This window comes from Sorex araneus, chromosome 11 (genome assembly GCF_027595985.1).
Source record: "Sorex araneus isolate mSorAra2 chromosome 11, mSorAra2.pri, whole genome shotgun sequence".
In the NCBI taxonomy this organism is placed as follows: domain Eukaryota; kingdom Metazoa; phylum Chordata; class Mammalia; order Eulipotyphla; family Soricidae; genus Sorex; species Sorex araneus.
In genome coordinates, this window is record NC_073312.1 from 13517175 (window position 1) to 13542762 (window position 25588).

The window sequence follows — 25588 nt, forward strand, 5'->3', positions numbered from 1 at the left end:
GGGGGCGGGGGGACAGCAACCTAGCAACCAGGGAGCCAAGAAGACAGGCAGGGCAGGGCAGGCGGAGCGTAAGAGCTGTGAGTCAAAAGCCAAGAGGAAGGTGCGTGTGTCTGCTTGTCACCCTCACCATCACCACCGTCATCACCTCCACCATCACGATCATCACCAGCACCATCCTCTCCAGCAACATCATCATTTTTATCAGCACCATCCCTGTTACTGTCACCATAGTCATCCCCACTAACCATCCTCAATAGCATCATAGCATGGTCATCCTCACCCTCGGGATCATCACCACCATTATCATCAACGTCATTACCACCAGCGTGGCTCTCGTCACCACCGTCCATCTCCTCGACGTCATTATTATCATAATCATCACTTCCACAGTCCCAATGCAAAGAACAACAAAGCCCTCATGTTCATTTGCCGAGCACCAGCCATAGTTTCTACAAGCAAAACCCTCACCACGGTAGTCCCAGGTAGACCTCATCAATCCAGAACAAGAGATTTGAGATAAAGAGAGCCTAAGAAGTGTATTAACCTGCTTGGAAGCAGAAAAGCCCAGGTTCAAATTCAGAGATGCCTCTCCCCTTCTAGGCTCAGCCTCTCTCCTTGCCTTGCATAGGACCAACCTGAATTTGAATCCCCGGCTTGCATATGGTCTAGCCCCTGAGCACCAGCAGGTGTGCCCAGAGACCCCCCCCCCAAAGATTGGAAATAAAAATTGTTTCATTCTGTTTTTCTGTTTAAACTATATGACTGTGCAGATATTATGGTTCTCTAGGAATAACCCCTGAGCACCTCTAGGTGTGGCCCCAAAAATGACAGTAAGAGAGGGAGGGTGGGAGGGAGTGGGAGAGAGAGGAGAGGGTACACCAAGCGCCAACAAGGACAGCCCTTATTCCCTGACCTGTGCTGCCAGGCTGCCCCCGTGCCATTCCCATACCCAAACTCTTGGAAACCAGAACATCCAGTGGAGCGATCTGACACAAACCAATATGAAGTTGTTTATAACTCGTATTTGTCCTGCCCGTGTGAAAAAGCTACCATGTTTGACCCAAGGATGCCAACAATGTTCTCTGTGTGTGTGTGTGTGTCTGTATGTGTGTGTGTGTGTGTGTGTGTGTTTTGGGGGAGGGGTATACTCTATGGTCTGTGTCACGAAGGGTTCCTTTCCTAAAATCTGCAGGGAGGGGGGCAAAACTAAATTTTGAAACACATCAGGCCCCTAGAATTTTTGGATAAAGGCCAGAGAAGACAGTTTTCACCACATAATTCTGAAAACCCGAGGAGGTAGCCATGTATAGCCCCTGGTACCAGAATGGGGCACTTCTCAAAGTGTCCACCCATCTCCTGCTCGTTGGAGTCTCATAGGACATGCAGCCCTACTGTAAGAGCTACCTCTGTCTTCCTGCAATGGTAAGAGCCCAGGACCTTTTGCCTTGGAGCCCCCATGTCATATTTTTTCCAGAGAATCCAGAACTTCAACTTGATGCTTCCCAGTCCGCCCCTTAAAATCGGTCTGTTTCTAGAAAGAACATCACCGTGTGCAGAAGCATGCCCTGGAGTCCCCTCTGCCCTTCCAGCTGGGGGGTGGGGGTGAGGTGGGGGCAGGAGGGCCGGTTCCCTCCACAGTGCAGGCGGCTCAGTGCAGCTTTACACAGGTTTTTGATGTGAAACTAACATTCAACTTTCCCCCTCCAGCTCTAAAGCATTAACAAAATAAATAAGAATTAGAGAATGTTTGTGTAAACTGAGATACACGACCTCGGATTCTTGTTCCTCTTCTGATTCTAGTGTAAGACTTAGGTACTTAATCCCTCTGCTTTCAAGCCTGTGTTTTACTTAGTCATTTTATCAAATCCACTTATGCGTTGCATAACTGCTTCCCTGGCAAACAGCAAGGAGGTTTTGTCTTTTCACCAAGGAGGAATGAAGCCTGCATTGCAGTCTTGTGACTATCTGTGGGGAAGAGTGTTTGGGGCACTTTAAATTTAATTATTTATTTTGGTTTGGGGGCCACACCCACCCATGTTCAGGCCTTACTCCTGGCTCTGTGCTTAGGGATCACTTCTGGCTGGCTCCGGGGAGCATACATGGTATGGTGGATTGTACCTGAAACAGTTGTGTGTGAGGCAAGCACCTTACCCACTATCATATTGTTCCAACCCTACCTACCATTTTGCATTATTAACTGGATCAATGTGGGTTCCTTCCTGGGTCCCTCAAACCGGTTCCCTCACTTCCTGCCCTGGTCAGAGGATGAATGCCTAGGGGTATGGAGTTCCCCAGACATAAAGGGTTTATTTTAAAAGCCAAAGAGCTAGTACAGGGGTTAAGGTTAAGCTTGGTTGACCCTACAATTCTTGGCACTGCATCTGGTCTCCAAAGGCCTGCTAGGAGTAAATCCTGAGCGTAGTTGGGTGTAAGAAAGAAAGAAAGGAAGAAAGAAAACAAGAAAGCAAGTAAGAAAGCAAGCAAGAAAGGAAGGGAGGAAGAAAGGGAGAGAGGGATGGTGGAAGAAAAGAAGGAGGAAGGGAGGAGGAAGGAAGGAAGGAAGGAAGGAAGGAAGCAAGGAAGGAAGCAAGGAAGGAAGGAAGGAAGGAAGGAAGGAAGGAAGGAAGGAAGGAAGGAAGGAAGGAAGGAAGGAAGGAAGGAAGAAGGGAGGGAGGGAGGGAGGGAGGGAGGGGAGGAGAAAGGGAGAGAGGAAGGAAGGGAAGTACAGAGGGGGGAAGGAGGGAGGGAGGGAGGAAACAAAGTGAGAAGGAAGAAAGAGACGCATTAAAAAAACTGGTTTGCACTCTTTAGGGCATGGATCTTGAATTTTTCTTCCATATTTTGTCTACCAACTTTCTAGCAAGTGATAAATATGTCTTAGCTTAATGATATAGTAGAATTTGAGAGCAACCAAGAATTTTCTGGCAAAGAGCAGAACTCAGTTAAGTGCTTAGAAGAGTCTTTGGGAGGCTGATGTGACCATCTGAGGCACAGCCACGAACACTAGCTAACCAGACCAGCACAAGTTTATTCTGTCCCTCTCAGTCCCCTACTTTCAGTCAGTCTACGCAGAACCCTGCAGTTCTCACCGAGTTTCAAGAGCTCCATGTCCATTCTGTCCACATTTCTAACTTGAAGAGCGGGAGTCTAGAAGGACCAGTGGGAACTGTTTGGGAGAGATATAAATTTTTATGACCTTGGTTCAGGCATCAGTTTCTTAAATATGATACCAAAATGATGGGTTACCAAAAGTAGGTAAGTTTTTCTTCATTGAAATTTAAGGGTTTGATTATCAAAGAATATTATGATGAAATAAGCAACCTATAGGAAGAGAGAAAATACTAATGAATCATGTATCCGATATGAGCTTAATATCAGCACATAGAAAGAACTCCTAAAACTCCACAAGGAAATAAGCAATAGAATATAAAAAAATTGTTTCACATTAGGCACCATGACTTATTATGGTACTAATGATAGGGTTTCCTATTTGTAATGTTCCAATACCAGACCCTCCACCTGAGTGTCCTTCTGTCTTTCTGTACCTCCCCCATGCCCCATCATACACCTTGGTGAACTCAGTACTGTAGACTAGTTCTCAGGCAGCAGCAAATAGGGTGATTTTATCGTATAGCTGAGTAGTATTCCTCTGCATAAATATGCCAGTTTCTTTATCAAGTCATTTGTTGTTAAACATATATTCTTGATTTTTGCTACTTCGAATAGCGCTGCAATGAACATAGGAACACAAATGCCTTTTCTGTATAGAGCTTTGGGGCTCTTAGGGTAGATGCCAAGAAGTGAAATCATGGGGTAATATGGAAGCTCAATTCTTATCTTTTTGTGAAGTGTCAATATGGTTTTCCGAAGATTTTGAGCTAGTTGTCAGTCCCATCAGCAGTGGATGAGGGTTCCCTTTTCACTACATCTGCACCAACACTGTTTTTGTTCTTTTTAATGTGTCCCAGCCTCACTGGTATTAAGTGACATCTCAATCTTATTTTAATTTGCATTTCCCTGATGGTAAGAGCTACAGAGCAATTTTTCCCCACACACTACTGGCCAACTGTATGTCTTTTTGATGGGGTTGATTATTTTTTTGTGTGTTAAATTTTATGACTGCTTTATATATTTTGGTTATTAATCCTTTGTCAGATGAATGGTGGGTACCTTTTAATTCTGATTGTTATTTCTTTTGAAGTACAGAAGAATTTTGGTTTGGTGTAGTTCCATTTGTTGATCTTTGCTCCTGTTTGCTTGGCTAATGGCATTTAATTATTGAAGATACCTCTAGATTCGAATATGCCATGGGTAGCCTGCCAGGCTCTGCTGTTGGGGCAGGATACTCTCGGTAGCTTGCCGGGATCTCCAAGAGGGACGGAGGAATCGAATCCAGGTTGGCTTCGTGCAAGGCAAACGCCCTACCCGCTGTGCTATCGTGTGGCATATTCGATATGCCAAAAACAGTAATAAAAGTCTCACAATGGAGACATTACTGGTGCCCACCTGAGCAAATCAATGGACAATGGGATAACAGTGTGACAGTGCGACAGTGTGAACTCTAAATTCAATGTCACGAACATTCAATGCTCTGTCTGTGTTTTCCTCAATATATTTTATTGACTCACGTCTAAAATGAAGGTCTTTAATCCATTTTGAATTGGCTTTTGTGCATGGTGTGAGATAGGGGTATAAATTTATTTTTAATTGCAATTTCTATGGTTTACTAGTAACACTGGCTTCTCGTGCACTCATTCAAACACCACACTCACCATCAGTCTAAGTCATTTTTTAAATTTATGACTAGCTTTGCAGCACAGTTTGTTAAAGAGGCTTTTCTATCTCCACTTCATACTCTTTTACTCCATTATCAAACATGAACTCTTCCTATGCCTGAGGATCTCTCTAGACTCTCAATTCTATTCTGTTGGCCTGAGAGTCTGTCTTTATTCAAGTACTACATTGTTTTGATTACTATGGCTTTATAGTAGAATTTAAAGTTGGCTAAAGAGAAGCCTCCCATCTTCTTTTATCCTAAGATTGCTTTAGCTATTTTGAGGGGGCAGTACTATGATTCCATTTAAATCTCAAAAGCATTTGGTCTGTTGTTAATAATACATCAGGGGTATTTTTTATAGAACTGCATTAAATCTACATAGTGCTTTGGGCAGGATTATTATTTTGACAATATTAATCCTTCCAATACATGAGTAAGAGATACATTTCCATTTCTTTTAGTAATTTATAGTTTTCTTTATGTAAGCCTTTCACATCTTGTGTTAAGTTGATTTCCAGGTACTTGATTTGTTTTTAGTGAGGTGCAATTGTGAGTGGGATTTTTAAAAATTTCTCTCTCTTCTCTTCCATGAATATAGAAATATCATGAATTTCTGCAAATTAAATTTGCAACCTGACATATTACTGTATGTGTACTGTTTCTAGGAGGTTTTTATTTTTGTAGTCTTTAAGGTACAGTTTCACATCAACTTCAAAGAGTGATAATCTGACTTTTCCCTTTTCCAGTCTGGATGTCCATAATATATCTTTCTTTCTTAACTGCTATGTCAAGAACATCTTCTACTATATTGTATAACAGTGGTGATAGTGGACAACCTTGTCTTGTACCTGATCTTTTAGGGGAGGCTTCCAGTTTATCACTGTTAAATATAATGCTAACTTTAGGTTCATGGTAAATGGCTTTAACTGTATGGGGGAATGATCCTTTTAGCCCCCATTTTATTGAGAGTTTTTGTAATGAATTGATATTGGATCTTGTCAAATTTTCTCTCTGCAGTTATTGATATGATATTATAGTTATTAACTTACTTTTAAGTAAGAAAAAGACTAATTAATATTTCTTAAAATAATGATGTGAAAGTCAATCAGAACATGAAAAAAAGGGGAATTGCAGGTGTTGATGAGGATTTAGGTGACTGGAATTCCTATATATTGCTAATGGAAATATAAAATAGCAATCATGGTGGAAAGCAGCTGTCAGCCCCTCAAAAAGAAAAACAGAGCAACACTATGACCAGCAGTTTCATTCCTAAGTATATACCCAAGTTAATTAAAATTTTATGTTTTAAAACCACATACACAGATGTTCATAACAGCATTATCCGTAATAACTCCAAAGTGGAAACAACTCAACTGCCCGTCCATTGATGAATGAGTAATGAAATTCAGTAATGAAAAGAAATAATGTATTGATACATGCTATAGGGATGAGCCTAGAAAACATATGCTGAGTGAGAAAATCCAGACACAAAACATCCCGTGTTGTATGATTTCATGTATATGCAATTTCTAGTACAGGCAAATCCACAGAGACCTAGAGATGTGCTTGGATGGAGGAAGAAGTAGGGAGTTACTGTAATGGCAGGAAGTTTTCTTTCAGAATGATGCAAATATTCTGGAATTATATAGCAGTACTAATTGCACAACATTTTTCTTTAAAAAAAAACACTAACTTGTGTGCTTTTAAGTAATTAAAGTGATTTTTCTGTTATGTGAATTTTATAGTAATACTTAAAAAAAACCTATTTTGCTGATTAAATTTGTACAATGACCCTACTGCCTTGGCAGCAGTTAATGTATTAAGTGCTTAATAGGACAAAAATTCATAAAAGAGATTTTATCAGTTAGGAAGACTTTTGGCTTCATGTAAGAGAAATGCAATAAGTAGTGTTAGCCATAAGGTCCTTTGCTATTTACTAAACATACAATACAATCCTCAGGTTGTTCCAAAAGGACAAGGTCATTGTAAATTAGCAAGCTGATTGTCTTCATGCATCTTTCCTTCTAGTTAAAAGCTATGTCTGTGCTCAAATCACAAGGAGATGGCATGGGTTCCAGCCCAATCTCCTTTGTGTGTGTGTCTCTATTATCATCGCGATAGCAAAAGTCTCTGAGAGGACCCTAGGTCAACCCTTAGGTCACAAGGCCATGCCAAACTGCTAGAAGATCATAAGCAAGGTCCTGGCTCTCCGTTCTCAGCAGTAATGGGAGGAGGAAACAGGAATGGGAGTTTGAAATGCAGATGGCATTACACAGAGACAGTGTGTAATGAAGAATAAATATCCCGAGGACAGGTAGAGAAGTAATGAATGCTGTTTCTGATTGATTAGAAGTGATTTCCTGGATCACTGTAGTGAGGAAAAACTCTAAGGCAAATACTAATCAATTCCTTAATTGATTATTGATGTTTGCAATGATTAGTGAGAGAGAAATGGCTTACGTTTGTATTCTGGATTGTGGATTGTTATCCTGAGGAGGAGAATAGGATGAGGGCCATATACTGTGTCTTTTAAACATAGGTCCAGCCACTTCACAATCTGGAATAGGATTTAACAGAAAAGGGAGAACACTGGAGATCTTGTACCAACAATTGAGTGCTCTCTCCAAGAAATGACTTCTGTCACTGTAGTCCCCATTTAGAACTATGACTCCGTGGGAAGTAAGAGCGAGAAGAATCCTCCCATGTTCTATGAGATAACTCACCATTGGCCAACAAAAGCAACTGATACCGTCTTTATTTTATTTTTTGGTTTTGGGGTCCACACCTGGGAGTGCTCTGGAGTTATTCCTGGGGGTACTCAGGGTACCTTGCTGTGATGGAAATTGTACTACACTCAGTCCGTTGGGGTCTCCTATGCCCTCAACACAGTCTTCCCTACTGTTGGGCTTGGAGGAGAACGGCAAAAGAACAGAAAGGGACTAGGTCTGAGGGTTGTTCCTGCTTCCCTCACCACTGCCCTAGACTTGTCCGTTAGGGACAAATGTCCTGCTCTCACCCTCTGGGGAAATACCTGCAGAAACCAAGTAAGGATGCAGCCATTCTCATCCACCTGAAGTCTCCTCTCTACTCTGGTCTCCAGGAAGGTGGCAGGCTCACCCTCGGTTACTGCTCAGAGGGGGCGACCAAGTGACAGATGGCCAAGTGGAGAAGTCCCTGAAGATGTTTTTCTTCAGTCTCTGTAGCGATGAGGGCCACACTATGCATTTGGGAACAGTCTAGCACCTTGGCTTCTCCTGGAAAAATCTCTTGGCAGGCTCTTCTCTTTCCTGGAGGCGGGGTTTTTGTGAGAAGGCATGTTTGCTGTAGAGGCTGAGCTGAATATTTCCAGCAGTGTGACATCAGCATACGTCATATTATCAGATGTCACCCTTCCCTTGAAGAAAAGAGGTTGGACTAAAAATTTTGAAATGGAGACATCCCAAGAGGTGCTGAGGGAACGCCAGAACCACTGCTGGCAATACTCAGCCACTGGGTCAGTGGTATAGTTCTAGGGTCTGAGGATGTGGTGCTGCTCATGCTCCATAGTGCCAGAGACCATCAGCATCATCCAGGTGGTGTTTGAAAACCTCCACAGCTATATACATGGCATTATTCAGGGAACCATGTGGTGCCAGGGGTTGAACACAGGTGAGACATATTTTAGGAATGCGCACATGCACGCCTTATCTGCTGTACTATTGCACCAGCCCAACAATGACAAAATCTCAGTCCTGGATAAAAAAAATGAGGTTACCAAGCAATGGGGAGAAGGTTGTGGAGTATAAAGAAGTGGACTAGAAGAGACATAGGCAGAGTGATGGTGGGGTGCAGGATCTGGTGGTGGGAGGGTGCAGTAACCGTAAAGGTTAGCTCTATTATAACCATGTTACCTAAAATATGATAATAAAAAAGACTTACTTTCATAAACACCTTTCGCTTTTCTTCTCTTACTATAAGCATCTTAAAAGCGGGGGACATTTGCATCCTATTGGAGCCAACATCCCCAAGTTTGGTACACAGTATCTACTACAACAGCAAAAGGGTTGATTAGTAGAGAACACAGATTCTGGGGAGTCCAAAGAATACAAGACCAGGTAGCTCAACATTCAGGACCACACACAATGTGAGAATAGCAAGCCGGCATTGATCTCGGAGAGTCCCATTGATTCTCCATGAGAGGCATCACTCTGATGCTCATTTGCATTAAGAGGGATGGGAATAGAACCCTAAACGAAGTTCCTGAGATTCATAGTTGGAGAAATCTGACAGGAGAAAGAAAGAAGTCCCAATATGTCCCTTTCAAATAGAATTAGAAAGTCTAGTGTTGCAATTTGTCCCAGGTCCAAAGGCCTGAAACTGGGGGTTTGTGGTGTGAATTTCAAAGTCAGTCTGAAATCCTGGAACCAGAAGGATGGACGTTCAAGAGTAGGAGAAGAAGTATATTCCAGCCCAGGCCAAAAGCAAAATCACCCTTCCTCTGCCCTCTGTTCTACCCAGACGTTCAAGAGATTGCATGAACCCAGCTGCATTGGTGAGAAGGTGAGAACTATCTTTCTTACTTTGTTTACCAACATAATTGCTAATCTCTGTTGCATTTGTGAAGACTATGTCCTTAGGTTGCAACTTAAATGCTGCTTCCATTAAGGAGCAACTTACAGATATACCCAGAAATAAAGTATATGGTATTTCTGAATCCAACTGAGCGGACGTGAGCAAGGAACCATCACGTATATAAATAAGCTAGCATATAGTAAATACTCAATCAATATTAGTGTTATTAAAAGGTTGACCCAGGTAAGAATAGAGTTGTGTGCACTACTACACATATAGTGCTCTGCTGCAGTAACAATTGACATTGTCTTCTAGTGGAGCTTTGCTGAGTCCCCAGACTTTGTACTAAAAGTGAGGAATGGTTCACCTCTGTGTAATGTCTTTAAATGATGTCTTTTCTGTTGTAGCACTGTAACACTGTGGCACTGTTGTCCCTTTGTTCATCAATTTGCTCAAGCGGGCACCAGTAATGTCTCCATTGTGAGACTTGTTACTGTTTTTGGCATATCAAATACGGCACCGGTAGTTTGTCAGGCTCTGTTGTGTGGGTGGGATACTATTGGTAGCTTGCCGGACTCTCCGGGAGAGATTTTCTGTTGTACCTAGGAAAACATAGATCACTAATTTAGGAATTTTTGAGTTCACCGAAGTAGTCAATATATGTAGACTTGCCTCTAAAACATAGGCCAAAAAGACAAATAAAATCACTCTATCTTTGGAAAGGACAACCTGAAAGTCATTTCTAGTCCATTCCTTGCATCCTTAATGTGGCAGTTTGCTGTTGCTCTTAAGTAATACAGTTGGTGATGTCTACTTTGACTAATACTTTGGAGAATATCCCAAAGGTGAATTAGGCAAATATATCTTTGGTAGCCTTATCTTTAAAGACTTGTAAGAAATATGTGGGAGAAGTAAAACAAAAGCCTAAATCTTGACCACTGGGAAGCTCCTCCTGAGTGTATTAGTCAGCTTTTGGTATAATAATGCTGAGTAACAAATGCTATAAAAATTTCAACATCAAACATGCTATTCTCATTCAGGGGTTCTTTGGATTGGTTGAGGCAGCTCTGATTCAGGCTGTTCCCTTGGTTCAGATCACCTTCCTGTGTCTCTTATTCTTGGATTGATAGCTCTTATGAGGTTGTTCTTTTCATGTGGGAGTCAGACAGCTGACACACTGACACTTCAGACCCCAGTCACAAGGCAAGTTGCATGGCCAGTGCAAGAACAGTGAAAGAGCATGAGAAAAAAATGATGACATCATCATTTTTGACATAAGCTGATGATGATGTCATTGAAATCATCTCTTGGGTATCTGGATGAGAGATGGATGAGATGTTGCTATGGCGCAAACTCCAAGAGAAAGCAAGGGACTGAGCCAGCCTCTTCTGGTCTCCTGTTGAATAACATACCCATATCACTGACAATTCAGGAAAGTGGTATCTCATGAAATGATTGCTATCCTGCTTAAAAAAAAAGATGTCTAGAAATCAGCTTTTGCAAGGTTGATCAAAAGTGAAAACAACACGCACAGGGAGGCTTTGAAGTCTTCAGCTAGCCACAAGAGGGCATCTTCCATTTTAATATTTAATTATAACCTCACAGTGCCACCCACCCACCATGTGTGTGTGCGTTTCTGAAGTATCAAAGAAGTGGCTGATACTCTAATATATCACCCCAGGGAGGTGTCTTTGTGGGTTGCCGACAATGTGTCTTGAGTAGAGATCCAGGTCAACTGCTCTATGTGGAGCTCTGAATTCCAATTCAATTCAGTGAACATTCGTTTGAACACCAACTAGGGAACAAGACTGTGCTAAGACCGGGGGTTGCTAAAGTATGAATGAAGTAGTTTTCTCTTTCATGGGAAAAGACAAAGATAAATAGAAGAGGCTCATCCCCCACCCCCACCCCCCCACAGCCACTGGCATGTTGTTGACTCACCCACTGGCACTGCTCTACCAATTCCTGATCGAATCTCTGAGGAGATGCATGCCAAGCAGCTAAAATTCATGGAAACGCTGGTCCCTGAAGCTGAAATCTCCAGGACTCACTTGGGAGGTGGGCAGGCCAAGTACCACCCCGCCAAAGCCACACCCACACCCCACCACTGCAGTCATGGCAAGGGCTCGACACAATCACTTCACAAATATTCTCTGCAGAGATGTCAAAGTGTGAATAATTTCAGATACCCCAGTGATCAGGCTGAGGACTCTAGAGCCCTCTCTGAGTCAGGGCGGGCAGCCTCCCTCTACCTGGACTTCAGGACTACCTGGACTACCTGGTAGCAAAGCCCATTTACCGTATCCACTGTCATGTCAGCCCATTATTCCAAACCATGATCCTGAAGTTTTTGGTCGTGCAACACTTCCTGATTCTTCAAAACTGAAATTCTTGTAGGATCACACCAAATTTGATGGGAAAGGAACATAGAAGCCAAGAAATAAGAACAATAACACAGAAGACTTGGCTAGCAACAAAGAGCTTAATAAATGCTTAGACCAAGACTTAAGAACTTAACAACTTAATCAGATATAACGACTTTCAAATAAAAATTGAGTTTATATACTTATTGATTTTAATATTGGAGCTTTGCTATTGAATCAATTTCAACTCTAGAATTGTATTAACATTTGTGGCTTTTGTCAACAATAAATTGACTGAAATTTTTTTTTAAGGATACAAATGAAAGAGCATATAATGTGTCACATAGTGATCAGTGCTGTGTAGAAAAGTCTCTTGGAAAGAAGATGACATTTTTGGAGAGGAAGGAAGCTGTGGCTCTTGGGAGCTTTTAGGGATAGCTTGAAAGAAAAGGTTTTGAGCAGAGATCAGCAGAAGACTTGGAGAGGTTTGAAGACCCATTACGAGAAGAGTTTTCAGAGAAGAGAAAGAGTGAGTGAGTGGAAGGTCCTGGGGCAAGAGTTAGGCTTATAAGGAATAGCTAGAAGTTCAGGCATCTGGATCTGAATGAAGAGCAGTCAGAGTGGTAGGCAATTTGGCTATGTAAGAACAGGGAACAGTATAAACAGGGCCTGGTAAGCCAATGTCTAAGAACATTGAACTTGACTTCAGGACTTCAGGACTCAACGTTGCGGGTTCACAACTAATGAACTTGGCTACCAGCAATTTATCTCCTGGGTGTGTCCCAGTCTTGTGGTCACATATTCCAAAGGGGAGCAGTGTAGTAGCTCAATGCCCACAGCCTCACTTAGGTTCCCTGGCCACGCCTAATGAAACCCACCCACAAGGAAGGAAGAGCTGGAATCCAAGTGAAATCTAGAAAGTTCCTCTGGACTAGGGATATTGAGAAGGTAACAATTATTTCTCTTTTTTATTTCCCCCTTTACAAGTCTACACAAGGAAGATGACACATAGGTTGAACCCTTCAATCTCAGAGAACCAACCCATATGGAAACTATTCACCAGACCAGAAACCACTGCTCTGAAATCCAACCTTTCTAAAAGTAGATCTCTGGGATGGAGAGATAGTCCAGGGGTCAAATCACTTGCTTTATATGCAACCGCCTCTGGTTTGACCCTCAGCACTGCCAGGGATGTCTTCTGAGCATAGAGCTAGATGTAGCCCCTGAGAGCTCCTGGGTATGGCCCAAATCTCAAAAATGAAAATAAAAGTGGATTTCTGGGTTCTTTTCTTATATAAGTTGTTTCTTATGGCTGTGCTGGTGAAAGGACTTCTCGGATATGATCCTTCCACTTGCCAACCTGCTGGTTGGACCATCAAGGGAACTTCAGAGGAGAAAAGGCAAGGCCCTGATAAGATTGATTGAACACAAAGAGTTTGGAGACTACCTGTACTCCGAGTCTGCGCAGAGAGCCCTAAACTGGGACAGCTCGGAAGAAAGTCCCTACAACCAGCTTTACAGAGCAGAAGTCACATGCTTTGCCTTGCTGAGTCATGCACATCCCAACTTGTGGTGCATAGTTTCTTTCCACTATTTTTCAGGGTCTTTTTCTCATACTCTTCTCTCTCGAGAAGCCTATGTTCTCTTTGTCACACATTTCCTTTTCCTCCTCCTCCTTTTAATAAAGTGTCTTGGCTTTCAAAAGAGTCAGTGTGTAGATAAAAAGACAAAAACATTTTAGAGTGCATTGGTTATTCTTAAATTCAAGTTTCTTTAAAGTCTTTAATGGTCTCTGACATTATTCTTTAAATTCTTGGTTGACTGTGGAGATCTCACCTTATGGTTTAGCGGGAAATTAGTAGTTTACTTTATGTCCATATGGTTTAGTAGAAAATTAATAATTACCAATTTTCTTACCACCTTCTTCTATTTCTATACTTATTCCAGGATTTTGTGTTGAATATTCATTGGCGGTTTTAGTTGGTTTTAAGCCAAACTTGTGTTCCATGATTTTTCCAGAATGCACCATCATATTTACTGTTGTTTTTATTAAATTAGTGACCTGGTTCCTTGCATTTTAATTGTCAAAGGAGATAGGACAAGAGTCAGGAGTTGGAAGGATCTAAGTTATATCCTCTTAATGTGGTTGCAAAGATTTAATCAGACTATGTATTATAATGGGCTGGAGCAATAATACAGCGGTTAGGGCATTTGCCTTGCACGAGGCAGACCCGGGTTCAATTCCTCTGTCCCTTTCAGAGAGTCCAGCAAGTTACTGAGAGTATCTTTCCCATATGGTAGAGCCTGGCAAACTACCCATGACATATTTGATATGCCAAAAACTGTAACAACAAGTCTCACAATGGAGGTGTTACTGGCACCCGCTCAAGCAAATTGATGAGCAATGGGAAAGACACAGTGGTACAGTATTGGCTTTACTTTTTTGTCTTTCTGAAATTTGTTTTCTCCAAGGATAGGGAACAAACCTGGGAATGCTAGCTTGTGTTCAGGAGAGACTTTTCCAATGCCTGCAAGGAGCATGCTTTCCCTTCAGCCTGAGAACCGTGACTCCCTGAACACTTGGGGCAGGGTTCAGCTCCCATTCCACTTGGACCCAGTGGATCTGAGGTGCAGCCCGACAGCTGCCTTCACCAGACTAGAAGGATCATCACGCGCTTGCCATATAGGAGCTTGGGCAGTGTTGACGAGTCCTGATCTGCCAAGACCCTTCACCAGCAGGACTGTGGTGGGCAAAGCAGGGAGCTTGTAGAGCTCTCTTTATTGTGGCCTTGCTCTCCCACCCTGCATCTCCCCATCCATCCCACCAGCAACACCAACGAAGCTCTTTCTCCACCCGTCTCCATCCACTGCCTATCTCTCGACTGATCTGTCCCTTTGGTTGCATCGAGTGTAGGGAAGCTAGCCAGGCTTTAGGAAAGAAAGAAATGAAAAGTCCATTCTGGTGTGTGCCTGATCTCAAAGTCAGCTGTCCTTCAGAAAGAAGCAACTCTCCCTGACCCATGTGTTTTCTTCCCATTCTCCATTACTCTTTCAAGAAAGCTCCTCCGGGTTCTCTGTTGCCTCTGTTTGACCATGATACCTTTTATGTGATGACATTAAATGGCAAAACTCCCTCTATTTTGAAGCTAGGGGTGACATTGTTATAAATTCCACAGTTCAACAGATTCTTTGTTCCCAGGCACAAAACCAGGATGTAGGAAGCTAGCATGGGGTCTAGTAGGAGATGCAAGTCATAAATCTCTTAGACAAAAAAAAAAAATAAGAGAGAAGAGGAAGAGGGCAGAAAATCAGGACCTCCAATTGGTCCTCTCACAAAAACTCTCAACTGATTGGTGGTTTCACAAAACCTAGTTTACAGAGGCCTTAACCAATCAGATATCAGAAGCAGCTAAAGGTCAGGAATAGGCTGTATATAAAAACACAACTGACTGTATAAGTAGGCGTGCAGATGGGGAAGCCAGTTGGTGAAAGTGCATGTGAGCAGCGGACGATGAGAAAAGTTGTGGGGAGAAGAGAGAAGAGGCAAGGAGGAAGAGGCAAGGGGCATAATGTCGGGTGGGATTTCTGTCTTATACATGGAGGTTCTTGCCTTTAATGAAGGTTGTAGTAAAGAGAGCCTGCCTAGATGTGCTTGCTGCAGATTAGCTCAACAAAGGGGAGGGACAAAGCATGTCTTTGTCTTCAACCGCGTGCAGTTGGAGGAACAAAGAAAAAAAATATATATATATATATTTAGCACCGGTGCTGGCTCAGTAGAGCCTCCTCCAAAGACTAAGCCCGTGACCCAGGATTCTGATGACCTTAATACCGGGTGCATCTTTGGGGACAGGGTTGGGGGGCTGGTTTGTACTGGGAACTGGCAGATGAGGCAGAAAACAAGTCAGGTGACATAGGACATGGTGATAAGTACAGGAACTTGTCAAGGTGATACAGTATAGAGATTTGGAAGGGTGATCTTGTGATGAACAACATGGGAATAGCAATTAAGCCTCCTCTGACAGGGTGATAGAGTGATGGGCAAAAGCAGACCCAAGAACCCGGCTTCCCTTCACAGGAAATCAGGCTTACCCCCTGCCACAAAAAGGGTACAGGAACCAGACTTACATACCTGCGTGAGCTGTAAATCAGAGCTCTGTTACTGAAGACCAGAGGTTAGCCTGCAAATATCCCACACCACCCACGGGAGCCTGAAGCTGGTGGGGTCGGTCCTGCTGTAACAGGAGCGCTCGTCACCCACAGGATCACACGGTCACTCTGGCTAAGTGGGGCACCCTTCCAGGAGGGCCAGGCACTGCAGAACAGTTGGTGTTGTTTGGGGGCAGTGGCTGGTGAGTCTTTTGAGCACACAACTAGGGGGCCTTCTAAATGTGTCATTTGTTTGGGGGTTGTAGGTTGAGATTGTTTCTTGGCTGCAGGTATATATATATATATATATATATATATACATATTTGAGGTCTGGAATGAAGACCTTCACACGCCCCCCTCAACCCCAGTTCTCTTTAAGGAGGAACTTAAATCCGAGCATCCCTAACATCCTTCCAAGACACAGTCAGGCCCACCCTCTCTGGGCTCCACTGTGGCCCACAGAGTTAAATCCAAATTGGCCTGTGTTCCCCTCACTGGTAGAAAGCTGAAAAGCTGGAAGCATTTCTGTTTTATTTCTGTTCCTCTATTGTACTGTTTCTCTACATCACTCACTCTCGTTATTTTTTCAAAACCTAATTTCTTTGTCCTTTGGGATGAAGTTGGCTTTTTTTTCCCCTCCCTATCTCATTGTGTTTACCCAAATTCCTATCACCCAGGGCTTTGTAAATTACAAGGCCTGCTATTTCTTAGCTTCCGGTTTAATTAGTGCCTATTGTTATCATACAACTGACCCATCACAGGAGGCCCCCAAGGGGCCCAGGGCTGGGAGAAGGACTATTCAGAAAATCGCAGTTAATAGAGTCTTATCTTGCCAGGTAACAAGCCATCTGTCTCCCTGACATCGCCCCGCCACCCACCACCAGCCATGCACCTTGTGTTGGCAGTTCTGGCAAACCCACATCAAAAGGGAAAGAAAAACGCACATGGGGATTGACTGCAGTGTTCACCGGGGAGCCGTCTGTGTGGGGTCAGCAGACAAATCCCCCCCTCTCCAGCCCATGAACGGGAGGAAAGAGAAGGGGCAGGTCCTACGAATCTCCCCCTGCAGCCAGCCAGAGAGAGCAGCTCTTTCTGCCTCCTCAAAAAATTTCCTTGAAACTGCTTCAAAAAGTCATTGCCAGGAAGTGAAAGCGTCCCACCCCACCCTTTCTCGGAGCCCCAAGCCCTCCCATCCCAGAAAAGGGAAACGGCTTATTGACATAGGTCAGCATCTGAAGGTAATTAACAATGTAATCTTATATTTGCAACAAGCTCTCTCATCCGAAATAAATTCCCACCACCAAATAATCCCCCAGCACGGGGCATCTCTGCCGTGCTCCCCGCTCCTCTCCCTTCCTAACAGAGTTGGAACCCCCAATGCAGTGTGCTCCAGCTGGTGGAGCGACAAGGAACAACTTAGCTCCGGTTCTCAGACTAGAAAATCGAGGTTGGTGTTGGCGGGGTGGGATGACTCGCGGACTCAGCAGAGGTCTCCCGGGTTCCCAGGGAAGAGTCGCTTCCCCCGTAGCCTGAGTGATGAGGGCTGGGTGTGTCCGGAGCCACGGCTGTAGTTAGTGTTCAACTCCGCTCCCAGAGACGCCAATGTGGGCTGCCAAATGCTCATACAACAAAGGCAAAGGCCTGCGGTGGGGTTCTAGGTTGGAGACTCAAAGACTGGAGCTCAAGCCTGGCCCCTGGGGGGCCCTGGGTTCCATCTCCTGCACTGCCTGGTCCCCTGCGGTGCCCACCTGGGTGACTCATAGCACTGCCTGAACCACGTGCCACGGGGCGGTGCTGATAGATGTTCCCACCCCAAAGAATAGAACAAATGAAATAGAGTTGACCGCATGTGGACCCCATGTCATGTCATGGACGGCACGTGTGCCCAAGCGGGGGCTGTGCCAGCCCAGAGGAACAGGTAGGGCGCTGGCAGCGCTGCAAGAGGAAATTAGGCTCTTCCATGGGGTTCTCAAGTTTCTTTCCTGTCCTGGTCATGGCCCACTCATTGTCTGGGCCAGCACTGGGAGTATCTGAGATTAATTAAACTTTCTTGTCTTCCAGGGGTTCTCCATGGGGTTCTGTTGTTTGAAAAGAAAGGAACCTGGGGCTGGAAGAATGCACCTGAGCAGGGGGGCATTGGCTGTGCAGCTGCCCAGGACCCCCACGGCTCTTTCCTGACTCTCACCGTGTTAGCAGCCCCCGAGTCTCTCAGGGAAGGTTGTGGGCGAGGAGAGGGCTAAGGGTGCCTGGCCTCCTGCCACAGCCCTGGCGGATCTCATTTTTCTGATGCTCCATTTTCAAATCCGCGGAACGGGAAGGGGAGGGAGAGGCTGAACGGATGGATTTTGAATGCTCCTTCCTCTTGGAGGAACTTTGGTTCCAGAATACACCAGCAGCCCCCAATTTCCACCATGCTTGAAGCAAGGAGTTTTGCTTGAAAGCAGCAAAATAGTTCCAAGCACAAAATGAGCTACACTGGCGCTCTGATGGCGCTTCCAGGGTTACTCAGGTGGTGTGTGTGCTCCAGCGGGGTGTGAACAAGGAAGGGGGGTATGAGCTGGGAAGAGGAGGAATAAATGGGGAAGGAGGGTATGAGTGGGAAAGGGGGTATATGAATGGGGAGGGGGATTGAAGGACGAGGGTGGGGTATGAACGGGGAAGGGGTGTATGAATAGGGGGGCAGTATGAACAGAGAAGTAGGGGTGTGAGTTGGGAAAGTGGGGTATGGATGGGGTGGGCTTATTCCACACAGCCATGCTGGATTTTGGCCAGAGCTGGATCAGCAGAAGCAAACGTTTCAGTTCCCTTCAGCACAGCGGGAAGCGTGTTTGCCTTGTATGCAGCCCACCCAGGTTCAATTCCTCCATCCCTCTCGGAGAGCCCAGCAAGCTACCAAGAGTATCCCGCCCCCACAGCAGAGCCTGGCAAGCTACCCGTGGCGTATTTGATACGCCCCAAACAGTAACAACAAGTCTCACAATGGAGACATTACTGGTGCCCGCTCGAGCAAATCGATGAACAATGGGATGACAGTGCGACAGTGCATAAAACATCTCCCTCCCCAGACCCACTCTTGCTGCTCATGGACAGGAACGAGATACAGCTGGGAGCGTCATCAGGTCTCCAGAGCCATTCGCTGCAAGGACAGAAAAGAGAAGTGCACAGGGGAAGGGGCTTCTCCTCCTGAGCCCATGACACAAATCCAGGCAGATCCCCCAGAAGATGCCTCCACTGCACATGCTCCCAGATATTCCAAGAGTAGGTTGGGTCTTTCGGGGGGAACAGCAGGGATGAACCCCAAAGTTGGCCTCAACCCAGCATTTGCCCATGGCTTCCACCCTAAGCTGACACACAACTCCAAATAAATATGCCTGGCTCCTGTCCGGGTGGGAATTCTGGAGAGTTACGATTGTTATTTCCAGGAATGCACAGACACCAGCAGAAATGATTTTCCCAGACACAGCGCTATTTTGAGACCCAGATCTCTGATTCTGTAGCAATCAAATCAGGGGGCTTTTCAAGTCTTGCTTTACAATAGGAATCTTTTCTGTCTTCGGCTGCTTTTTGCTACCAGAATGCAAGGGGAGAGACAGAGACGGAGAGACAGAGAAAGAGAGAGAGCAAGAACACGCATTAGATTTTTCTCTCCTGTCTCTGCGGCGGCACAACACGCTTTCCTGGCCAACGCTCCTGACTCTCCATCTTAGTAAATTCTTCCTGACAATAGTTAGTGACAAGCATGGCAGGAACAACAAACTCCATCATCTCTCTGGCTTATCAATAATTTAGTCTCTTCCCCCTCCCGAGAGCCTGTGTGTTTTGCAATAATGAAATATATGATTTTAAAAATAAATAATAGGCTGTTGTCAGCCTGATTGTAGCTGCGAGTTATGAACGTGATTGATTGATTGAACATTTGACTTCCTCCACTCGGGCAGGATCAAAGGGAGACTCCAGCACCCGCCTAAGGCCACTCGCAATTTATTTAGAGACCGTGTTCCAATCCCAGCAGGTAGCAATATTGGACTGAGGTACACAGAAAATCAGCTCTTTGAGGTTTTCTCCAAGTCCAGGGGAAGCAACAAATGAGTTTTTTTTTTTTTTAGTTCATTAAATCATTAACTACTTAATCACTAAAAACAAGACATTAGAAGCATTTCTCGGAGCTGGGACGCCTCAGAAATAGAGGGATGGCTGCTGGGTGGGTGGGGGCGGGGGGCAATCCAGCCTCGGAAGAGGGACCTATTTTACAACACCGTGACAGTCTCTAATTTTTTATTTATATGGCACTGTATTTTTTTTTTTGTCTTCATCTTAACTAATCAGTGCGGCAACTGCCACGCTGACATACGCAAGTGACAGGTGTCTGCATTGTAATGAGGCGTCTACACGAGCGTCCACAGCAAGGAAGGCAAAGACAAAAGTGTGGAAGGGTGTGTGTGTAAAACCAACGCTGGGATGGCCAGGTAGGCGGACCAGGATAGGGCAAAGGAGAGAAGCAACCGGAAGGAACTGGCAAGAGAGTATAGTCACACCCCCTGTGTCCCCATGCCAGGATGGCCAGTACCAAGACCCATTTTGAGACCCGGTTTATAGTTGAAGACGCACTTGGCATAGCAGAGACCGTCCCTGTGTCTAGGAGAGTCTGCAGTGCAGAAGGGTGTTCTGCTCCACGTAGGGCAGCTTCCCTGAGCGTTTAAACCCCCCTGAAGCCAGAGTCCCCCCCCTCCCTCCGCTACCCCCTCCCCCAGCAGGGAGCAGCCTGCCATTCAGGTGAGTCCCGCTGGGGAGAGCTGGGTCAGTCCTCTCAGGGTGCTCTGATGAAGCAGACAGGACGTGGAGGCCCGAGGACATCCGCCCGCAGAGGGACGGCCCCTCTTCACAGGAGCAGGTGACACTCTCGGTTGTTCTGGCAGGGGAATGGAAGAAAGGAAACGCGTCTTCCCTTTCTGCCGCGCCTGTCCTGCGCTGTCTGACCCCAGGCAAGGCGGTTTCATAATCATCTCTGCGCTTTGGACTTCATAGGCGCCTTTCATCCGGGATCTCAAAGCACTTCACAAACCCCAATTCATTAACCTTCACCACCCCCCTGCAGGACGAGGGGGGGCTGTTTCCCTGGTGCCGGCAACACTCAGCTGGAGGCGCCTGGTACAGCACTTCCTCCTTCAAGGTCACCTCAAAGTTGGCCAGGAAACTCGAGAGTGAGATCCTGAACAGCCTCTGTGGCTGGTGGTTGGGGCCTCAGTTTACCCTACTTTATGCCATAGGGTTGGACTCTGCATTTCCTACTGTTGTCGAACAGAGCTGCAAGTTCAGAACCTCAGCATGGCTTACTGGTGGCTGGGTGCTAACATCCACCGGGCACATTCCACCTCCACCATCCCCACAGCATCCTGGGACAGTTCCTAGACACAGATCACAGGGGACAAGGAGGCAAAAGGTGTTAAGAAGTTGGCTGGGGCTGGAGCAATAGTACAGTGGTTAGGGCACTTGCCTCACACTTAGCGCATTCTGGTTCAATCCTCAGCATCCTGTAAGATCCCACGAACCTGCCAGGAGTAATCCCTGAGCACAGAGCCAGGAGAAAGCCCCAAGGATCACCTGGTGTGGCTCCCAAACCATATATAATTATAAAAGACAAAAGTATTGACTGAACATAGCTGAATCATCAGTGGTGCAACTGGCAATCACTGTGTGTGTAATTCGGATGACAATAATTCCTGCATTGTCACAATCCTCCAGGGCAGCCCTTAGGAATTCATGCCTTGGTGGTCTTGCTGAGACTGCTCTGTTCTCATCAGGTGACCGGAAGCGGGGGGTCAGGAAGGGCGGAAATCTGGGCTGACTGTAGGGAGAAAGTGGAGGGTTCCTTACTGCTCCTGCACGGAGCTCAACTGATGAGGAAACAGAAATGAGAAGGTGAGCAGGGGAGGTTCGAAAGGGATCAGTCTGACCAAGAGGAGGGCGAGGCAGCCTTTCATGCGTGTGTGGACAGCAGCGTGGAGAAATGCAGGGTGTGTGTGTGAAGCGTGGTAGGGTTTGTTCTGCGTCATACGGCACTTTCCTAAGCAGCTGTGGCTTAGACCAGACCTGGAAGCCTGGAAGCTCAGTGGCGGGAACTCCTTCCCACTCGGTTCCAGTATAAACCCCAAGCTCATGGCGTGCTCAGGGACAACTCCTGGCGCTGCACTCAGGAATTACTCCTGGCAGTGCTCGGGCACCAGCCATTGAACTCAGGTGGGCTGTGTGCAAGGCAAAAGCCCTACCCACCATACTGCCTCTTTGGCTACACATGGCATGCTCCTTTGAAAATAAATCGAATCACCGTGAATTATGAAGATATTTATGATTGGGCTTCAGGCATATACTGTCCCAATACCAATCCCTTTACCAGTGCCCCCTGCCCTCCACCAGTGTCCCCAGTTTGCCTCCCACTCCCCCAGAATGCTTCTGTGACAGGCACTTTTCTCCTCCCTCACTGCCCCAGTCTTCCCTTCCCTAACCTTTCACTCTCCCTGCTGCCCCAGGACCAAGCTTCCTGCTGAAGACCAGTTCTTCTCCTCCCCTATGAAGTTCCATTATATCTCAGACATGAGAATGATTGCTCTGAATCTGTTCCTCTCCCTCTGATTGATTTCACTCAACAGATACATCCATATTGCAGCAAATTACATAACTTTATATTTTCTTATGGCTGAGTAGTATTCTATGCGTATATGTACCATACTTTCTTTTCCAGTTATCTGTTTGTGGGCATTTGGTTTGTTTCCATATTTGGGCCATTGTATATTGTGCTGCAATGAACATCAGAGTGTAGATGTCTTTTTCTGCTTTGTGCTTTTAGGCCCTCTGGGGGTACATTCCCAGGAGTGGAATTGCTGGGTCAAACTAAGCTCAATTCCTAGTTTTTTTGAGGAATGCTCAGATTGTCCTTCCTCCGCATGCTCACCAACACTGATTATTGTTGTTCTTTCTGATGAATTCTTTCTGATGGGGTGAGGTGATATCTCATTGTCGCTTTGATTTGCATTTCCCTGATGATTAGTGATATATGATTTTTTCATATGCTTTTTTGCCATTTGTATTTCTTCTCTGAAGATGTTCCTGTTCATCTCTTCTCCCCATTTTTTGATAGGGTTGGATTTTTTCTTGTAAAGTTCTATCAGCGCTTGGGGACTGGCATGCTCTTATGCTTTCTCTGTGATGGAGTGCATCTCTATGGAAGCTGCCTGGGTGGGGGCTTGGCAGGACAAGCGGCAGAGGGTCTCAACCACCCAGGTGTATCATCATCAGGTGCAATGACACAAATACATTGGGAAGAATCTGACTCTTGAAGTTTGAGTACAATACCGGTCATAACAAACAGCTCTAAATGCCAACGGCTCCACAGCATGAAAGATGACTTCCTACTCATGCAATGTTCCAGGTAGTCCCCCATTGACCTGGGCAGGTTACCTCAAGCTGTGTCACAGGACCTGGGCATCTTTTTCCCTCCATCTTTTTGGGCTTTGGAGTCCTGCATGTTTGGTTTCAAGAATGGCAGAAAGACAAAGCATGGAGGGCCAGAATTTGGCTGGAAATGATGGGTACATTCGTCTCTCTAAATCACGTGTTCCTACCTCAAGGCCAGAGAGGGAGAGGAGTGTTGTCCATCTGTATGCCCAGAAGGAAAAGGAAAAACATTGTCTGTACACAGAGGTCCATGCAATACCTACTTCTGTGGTAACCAGACCTACAACTCTGCTACCGTTGCTTCTGCATCAACCAAACCTACATCATGTCGGTGTGTGCCCTGCAGCTCTCTCCACATGGGTCCTACCTGGCATGGATTTATGGAAGAGCCAGAATTCCCCAGATGAGAGAAGAGACTGTTTGAAATGGTGGGTTGGGTTGGGAAAGGCTTTATGGAACTAGGATAACGGGGAGGTATCTGACATGCTCTGGACATTACATGTCCAACTTAGTTGCCTTGAAACTAACATTCAACACAAACTTCCTTCTCTCTAATCTGCATAAAATAAAACAAGGCAGGAGGGAAACTCAATCACATGAAATGTATAAAAACTGAGTAGAGGGGCTGGAGCAATAGTATAGCTGTCAGGGTGTTTGCCTTGCATGCAGCTAACCCAGGTTAGATCCCTGGCATCCCATATGGTCCTCTGAGCACCGCCAGGAGTAATTTCTGAGTACAGAGTCAGGAATAACCCCTGAGCATCACCAGGTATAACCCCCCAAAAGCCAAAAAAAAGCTCTCCCAACCCCCCAAAAAACAAACTAAAACAAAACCCAAAAGAATAGAAAGGAGTTTCTCTTCCAGACACAAACTTCAGTGCCCAAATCCCCCCCCTTCCACCTCCAGGGTTCTTCCAGCTCAGCTGACCAGGCGTCCCAGCTTCCCAGCTCATCTGGGGCAGGAAGGAATGATTTGTTCCTCATTTTCAGGACAAAGGCCTGGGCCTCTCCCCATGTGCTGCCCTGGCCTGAGCAGCAATGCTAGGGAGAAGCTTCATTCCTGAGCTTCCCAAGGGCAGACCTGCTTTCCGGGTCGCTATGACAATCCCCAAACACGCAGCCTCACTTTGGAACCCCACTCCTCCCCAATTGCGAGGGTCTAATATTACAAAAAACCTGCCTCCAGCACAGTCTGTGTCTTTTCATTTCCCCTGAAAATAAAAGCAGCCAATGCTGCTCCAGAGAACCGAGACGGAAATATTATTCCAGAGTCATCTTACTCATTCCACTTCCACGGTTCCTTTCCCCGCTGCCTCCTGTCCCCCTTCCCCTTCCATCTGTAGAGACAAAAGAGAGAACTCTATAACCACTGGCCCACATCCAAGAACAAGCAGGGAGACAAAGCCAGGCAAACAACGAAGACAAATGAACCAGAGAAGAGCAAACTGCAGTGAAACTGCTTAATGATTCCGCGGGCTGATGGCCCTTCTGCTTTGTGTCCACCTCTACCTAAATGCCCAGTTCATAGTCTAAATCTTTGTGTGAAAATAAGCGTTGGTAAAAGCGTTGAAAGCCCTGACTTGGAAAGGACTTGCTAGATAGTACATACCCCAAGTCTTAAAGGAAGTCATCCTGTAATTGTGCTTCTCAGACTTCAGCTAAAAATGAATGACCTTTGTTTGGATTCTCTCAGTGGAGCCTGATGCAGGATTTGGTGCAGGCAAGTGGTAGTTTTGGAATGTGGTCCCAGGAGTGACAGTATGGGAGAGAAGGATACGATGTAGGTATACCACAGAGGTTGGACACCGTTAATGGCTGGCACTCAAAGCTGCACAGTCCTGTCAAGAATACACCTTATGAAGAAATCCTAACAGGAAAAGCATTAGCACTGTAGCACTGTTATCCCATTGCTCATCCATTTGCTCAAGCAGGCATCAGTAACGTTTCCATTGTGAGACTTGTTGTTACTGTTTTTGGCATATCGAATATGCTACAGGTAGCTTGCCCACCTGCCGTTCCGGTGGGGTACTCTCAGTAGCTTGCCAGGCTCTCCGAGAGGGACGAAAGAATCTAACCCGGGTCGGCCACGTGCAAGGCAAACGCCCTACCCGCTGTGCTATCGCTCCAGCCCAGGAAAAGCATTAGTATGGCAGAATCGCTGCCTTGTTCATAACAATGAAAAGTTGGAGGTGACTTTCAGGTTCACTTAGGAAAGGTCATATGTGATCTGGTGTATTTCCCCTCCATGAAATCAGGCTCATTGTTGCTTTATTCAAGAATATTACTGTTGGGGCTGGA

The 25588-nt window shown here is 45.5% G+C and overlaps 1 pseudogene; it reads left to right on the plus strand.

The window, feature by feature from the left end:
* The first annotated feature begins 266 nt into the window (after positions 1-266).
* Positions 267-25588, plus strand: part of LOC101537474 (mitochondrial ribonuclease P catalytic subunit-like) — a 117646-nt pseudogene continuing 92324 nt past the window's right edge.